This window comes from Cherax quadricarinatus, chromosome 18, assembly GCF_038502225.1.
Source record: "Cherax quadricarinatus isolate ZL_2023a chromosome 18, ASM3850222v1, whole genome shotgun sequence".
Taxonomy (NCBI): Eukaryota; Metazoa; Arthropoda; class Malacostraca; order Decapoda; family Parastacidae; genus Cherax; species Cherax quadricarinatus.
Window position 1 is genome coordinate 13,229,511 of NC_091309.1, and position 6,967 is coordinate 13,236,477.

The window sequence follows — 6,967 nt, forward strand, 5'->3', positions numbered from 1 at the left end:
CAACTTCTGCTGTACGTCAAGAATAAGTTCAGTCGGGCGTTAAAAATATCATCGCACGACTGAACAACCCTTTCTTTCCCCAACCATATACTTCCACTCCCCCACCATTCACCATTTTTCCCCACCATTTACCACCTTTCTTCCCCCACCATTTCCCTCCTTCCCACCTTTCCCCACGCTATTTCTCTCCTTTCCACCATTTACCACGTTTCCCCCACTATTTCCCTCCTTCACACCATTTCCTTCCTTTCCACCATTACCACCTTTCCCCCATCATCTATATCCTTTCCCATACCATACATCGCCTTCCCGCCATTTACCTCCGACCCCCCCACCATTCACTACTTTCCCCCATAAAGTATCCCCTACCTCTCCTCCCCCCGCCATGACCCGCCTCCTCAGATAATAACTTACAATAGAGAGTCATAGAAAATTAGTCCAAGACGTAAAAGCCGCCGCCTGACACACATTGATCTTGTCCAGTAACTTCCTCTTGTGACCTTCAGTATGTTGTGACCATTGTATTGTGACCTTCAATGTCTTGTGACCATTGTATTGTGACCTTCACTGTATTGTGATCACTGCATTGTGATCTTTATAGTATTGTGACTTTTATGGTCATGTGACCTTCACTGTCTTGTGACCTTTCTTTTCTACTGATATCCACCGTAATTTCCCTTTTACCCATTACTGCTCTTTCCACTGCCTTCCGTCGCACCCTCTTCTACCATCCCCCCAGCCCTCACAACCACCCCTCACCTCTTCCTTTACCACCCTCTCCCCTTCTCTTCGTGAGCCCCTAACTTGACCATACAATCTCCTTTCTCATCACAGCCACCCCTTTCTATGTCTTACCCTATGTCATCTCTCCCTCTCTGTATAACCACCCCACACTATCTTTTCTCTCCCCTAAGTCATCCATCTCTTCCCTCTCCTCTTTACCACTGTCTTTTAGCCTCTCCTTTCTCACCCATTGTCACCATTCACCTTAACATTCTCTCATTCTCTATTACAGACTCTATAATACGGTCTCATCTATCGCGAATAGAAAATTCAGACACTCAAAGGCCAGGCTTCTTTCATGACTGCCGGATTAACCAGTCTGTTGCAGCTAGCAGCACGCTGCCCTACACAGCCATCACAGCCTGGTTGATCACCAATCCTCTAATAAAAAGTCTAAATCCTCCTTTCACCTCGTCTTAGATTTCTCTCCCAAGAGGCCAAGGCCAACAATTTAGTCGTAAATTATACAATATTATAATTATATATATATATATATATATTTATATATATATATATATATATATATATATATATATATATATATATATATATATATATATATATATATATAAGAAAGGGACAGCATTTTTTAAACAAAACTGAGTACATCAGCAGTGTGCTGCTATTCTATTTTATACGGTAGTTACACAGCGGGAACGAAAGCTAGGTATGTTTTTCCTATCATATTCCATCACACAGGATAAATTTCGTACATCAGGTAATTAAATTTGTCAGCATATTAAATTTATCAGCCTAAGATGCAAGAGTTCACAACGGAAAAGAAAGGGGGGATAATTTAAGAAGTCAAAGAAATTGGGGAATATAAGTGAGCGAAAGAACGTGTGTGAGGAGGAGGGGGTCAGGTCGGATGATGGTAGCTGAGGTTGGATGGTAGTTGGTGGGGATGGATGGTGGTAGGCGGGAGGAAGAAAATTACGGGAAGATGATGACAGGTGGATGGAAGCAAATGGTGAAGGATAATTTTTTAAAAAAGTATGTAATAAAACTCTACATTGACACATGAATTTTTCGATGTTTATCTTTAATTGCTTTTAGAAATAGCAACCCAAAAAAGTAGTGAAAAAAAAGAGAAAGTGGCCCAAGAAAAATCCATGAGAAGTTATAATTTCAAGTGAGATTATATGGTAAATAAATCTGATATTAGGCAATGTGCTGATCATGTTTTACTTTCAGGCGGGCCCCGCTTATACAGCAAGTTAGGTTCTAGGCTACTGCTGTCAAGTGAAAAATAACTGTAGAGTGAAACATAGCCTTTCTTCACTTTCAAATGCATAGAAAAATCTGATAACATATTTACACTAACATATATTAAGTAAGCATTTGATCTAGGCCTAAAAATGCATATACAGTGCACACATTACTTAAAATATTTTCGTCGTAAGCTTATAAGTGTTAAATATATTTATTGTAGGAAGTCCGAATAAATGCATGGGTATAATTGAAAGCCGCTGCATTTGCGAAATGCTGTAAAGTGAAGAGCTGCAAAGCATGCCCCTCCTGAAGTTCCACTTATTGTCACATCATCTAGTACAGGATTATACTCAGTGAACAGCGGCCTGGCTGACTAGGCAATCAACAATGGAATCTGGTCTCAGACCAGGTCTCGAACCCTCGAAACCGGTCACAGTTATGTCACAGGTACGTGAGCCCCTTTAAATATCAATAAGAACTGTTGATTATATGAGCCTTCTCTCTGTCGATTCCCCCCCCCCCCACAAAAACAAATTAACTTGACCTAACTTAACCCTCTCGACCGTAACTTGAAATGTGAACAAAAATATTTGTAAATTTACAGGAACCATTAAGAAATTGACGTTGGGGAAAAAGTAATAAAATTAGTGTAGTGAAACGAGGATAGGTTAAACAAAGAGATAATAAGACAAAAACAAGACCAGAAACAACAAGGATAATAATAACCCAGACAGGAATAGATGAAGACGGTGAACAACGAGAGAAAAAAATAAAAAATGAGGAAAATGTCCAAATATATTAAGGACACAAAGACAAGATAAAATATAAAGATGTAACAGAAAGAGAGGACCAGAGAATGGGTTTGCACATTTCCCCAACCATCGGTGTCCATCATTTTCCCCATTACCACTCTCTTCCACAGCCTTCCTCACTTCTGTGTCAACCCACACACACTTTCCTCCCTCTCTCTCTCTCTCTTTCGTTCATACATGTGTACTTAAATTCATATTTCTACCTACAGAAGCTTGTGGTGTTGTCTTTCATAACCTAGTTGTAGCCTAAATTTTTCAATTAATTTAATAGTTATGAAGAAGTTTAAGCCCATTGGAGGCTTCAATACACTGAACTTTGTAAACATGTGATAGAATAAATAAGCTGCAGGGATGATCAAGAAGACAGATAACTGCCTTGAAAATCTGGACAATCCTATACTAAATGTTATCCTCCTTGGAGATTTCGACTAGCCAAATGTAAAATGGAAGATGATAAACAATGGCACTGTACCAGGAACAATACTTGGAAGTACTCGACCCTAACAAACGTACATCAGGGAATTTCTAAGAATCTAAGTTTTGCAATGAACCAATAAATGAAAATAAACTTTATGAGATCTTAACAAACAATAATGAACTAATGACAGACAAAACAGCCAATTATAATAAGTGCAATAATACAAAAAAGTGATAAAAAACATAAAACGGGACCCCCCCCCCCAAACGGAAGGCACAATATAATATCAACAATAACATTTTCCTTCTAGTGTGAACTACTGACGCTGATTATGGGGATGGTTGTTGTATCACACACTACACCTGCTACCTATTCAATTCGTGAGAAAATATTGTCTATTGTCTAGTACCAAGATATCATCCTAGTCTATTTTCTCGCAACCTTGTATTAATATAATCGAAATTATCATTGCAAGATCATTTGTAATGCCTGCAATCTTTCCCCGCGACTCGTATTTTTTAACTCCGAAATCTATTTTGACACACACACACACACACACACACACACACACACACACACACACACACACACACACACACACACACACAGGAGGGATATGATAACATCATATAAAATACTGAGAGGAATTGACAAGGTGGACAGAGACGTTTCTGAGATGGGACACAGCAACAAGGGGTAACAACTGGAAGATGAAAACTCAGTTGAATCACAGGGATGTTAGAAAGTATTTCTTCAGTCACAGAGTCGTCAGGAAGTGGAACAATCTACAAAGTGATGTAGTGGAGGCAGGATCCATACATAGCTTTAAGAAGAGGAACGGCAAAGCTCTTGGAGCAGGGAGTGAACCTCGTAGCGACCAGCGAAAAGGTAGGGCCAGGAGCTACGAATCGACCCCTACAACCAGAATTAGGTGAGCACACACACACGCATACACATACACACACACACACACACACACACACAGGAGCTGTGACTCGACCCCTGCTGGATTTATTTGACTGTCTGGTGATATAATTTATGGTTTATAATCGCCCAGAGATCTTTATCTTTGTCAGATGTTTCAAAGATCCCACCGTCGCACAATCTATGTTATTTATGGGGACCATTGTCACCGTCACCCATTTTTGTTACCTGACACTTAACATTAAATCCCATCATTCATTTATCACTTTATTTGCTCAATTTGTGTTTGTGTGTATGTGTGTGTGTGTGTGTGTGTGTGTGTGTGTGTGTGTGTGTGTGTGTGTGTGTGTGTGTGTGTGTGTGTGTGTGTGTGTGTGTGTGTGTGTGTGTGTGTGTGTATGTGTGTGTGTGTGTGTGTGTGTGTGTGTGTATGTGTGTGTGTGTGTGTGTGTGTGTGTGTATGTGTGTATGTGTGTGTGTGTGTGTGTGTGTGTGTGTGTGTGTGTGTGTGTGTGTGTGTGTGTGTGTGTGTGTGTGTGTGTGTGTGTGTGTGTATGTGTGTGTGTGTGTGTGTGTGTGTATGTGTGTGTGTATGTGTGTGTGTATGTGTGTGTGTATGTGTGTGTGTATGTGTGTGTGTGTGTGTGTGTGTGTGTGTGTGTGTGTGTGTGTGTGTGTGTACTCACCTAGTTGTACTCACCTAGTTGAGGTTGCGGGGGTCGAGTCCGAGCTCCTGGCCCCGCCTCTTCACTGATCGCTACTAGGTCACTCTCCCTGAGCCGTGAGCTTTATCGTACCTCTGCTTAAAGCTATGTATGGATCCTGCCTCCACTACATCGCTTCCCAAACTATTCCACTTACTGACTACTCTGTGGCTGAAGAAATACTTCCTAACATCCCTGTGATTCATCTGTGTCTTTAGCTTCCAACTGTGTCCCCTTGTTACTGTGTCCAATCTCTGGAACATCCTGTTTTTGTCCACCTTGTCAATTCCTCTCAGTATTTTGTATGTCGTTATCATGTCCCCCCTATCTCTCCTGTCCTCCAGTGTCGTCAGGTTGATTTCCCTTAACCTCTCCTCGTAGGACATACCTCTTAGCTCTGGGACTAGTCTTGTTGCAAACCTTTGCACTTTCTCTAGTTTCTTTACGTGCTTGGCTAGGTGTGGGTTCCAAACTGGTGCCGCATACTCCAATATGGGCCTAACGTATACGGTGTACAGGGTCCTGAACGATTCCTTATTAAGATGTCGGAATGCTGTTCTGAGGTTTGCTAGGCGCCCATATGCTGCAGCAGTTATTTGGTTGATGTGCGCTTCAGGAGATGTGCCTGGTGTTATACTCACCCCAAGATCTTTTTCCTTGAGTGAGGTTTGTAGTCTCTGACCCCCTAGACTGTACTCCGTCTGCGGCCTTCTTTGCCCTTCCCCAATCTTCATGACTTTGCACTTGGTGGGATTGAACTCCAGGAGCCAATTGCTGGACCAGTTCTGCAGCCTGTCCAGATCCCTTTGTAGTTCTGCCTGGTCTTCGATCGAGTGTATTCTTCTCATCAACTTCACGTCATCTGCAAACAGGGACACCTCAGAGTCTATTCCTTCCGTCATGTCGTTCACAAATACCAGAAACAGCACTGGTCCTAGGACTGACCCCTGCGGGACCCCGCTGGTCACAGGTGCCCACTCTGACACCTCGCCACGTACCATGACTCGCTGCTGTCTTCCTGACAAGTATTCCCTGATCCATTGTAGTGCCTTCCCTGTTATCCCTGCTTGGTCCTCCAGTTTTTGCACCAATCTCTTGTGTGGAACTGTGTCAAACGCCTTCTTGCAGTCCAAGAAAATGCAATCCACCCACCCCTCTCTCTCTTGTCTTACTGCTGTCACCATGTCATAGAACTCCAGTAGGTTTGTGACACAGGATTTCCCGTCCCTGAAACCATGCTGGCTGCTGTTGATGAGATCATTCCTTTCTAGGTGTTCCACCACTCTTCTCCTGATAATCTTCTCCATGATTTTGCATACTATACATGTCAGTGACACTGGTCTGTAGTTTAATGCTTCATGTCTGTCTCCTTTTTTAAAGATTGGGACTACATTTGCTGTCTTCCATGCCTCAGGCAATCTCCCGGTTTCGATAGATGTATTGAATATTGTTGTTAGGGGTACACATAGCGCCTCTGCTCCCTCTCTCAATACCCATGGGGAGATGTTATCTGGCCCCATTGCCTTTGAGGTATCTAGCTCACTCAGAAGCCTCTTCACTTCTTCCTCGGTTGTGTGCACTGTGTCCAGCACTTGGTGGTGTGCCCCACCTCTCCGTCTTTCTGGAGTCCCTTCTGTCTCCTCTGTGAACACTTCTTTGAATCTCTTGTTGAGTTCTTCACATACTTCCCGGTCATTTCCTGTTGTCTCTCCTCCTTCCTTCCTTAGCCTGATTACCTGGTCCTTGACTGTTGTTTTCCTCCTGATGTGGCTGTACAACAGTTTCGGGTCAGATTTGGCTTTCGCTGCTATGTCATTTTCATATTGTCTTTGGGCCTCCCTTCTTATCTGTGCATATTCATTTCTGGCTCTACGACTGTTCTCCTTATTCTCCTGGGTCCTTTGCCTTCTATATTTCTTCCATTCCCTAGCACACTTGGTTTTTGCCTCCCTGCACCTTTGGGTAAACCATGGGCTCATCCTGGCTTTTTCATTACTCCTGTTACCCTTGGGTACAAACCTCTCCTCAGCCTCCTTGCATTTTATTGCTACATATTCCATCATCTCATTAACTGGTTTCCCTGCCAGTTCTCTGTCCCACTGAACCCCGTTCAG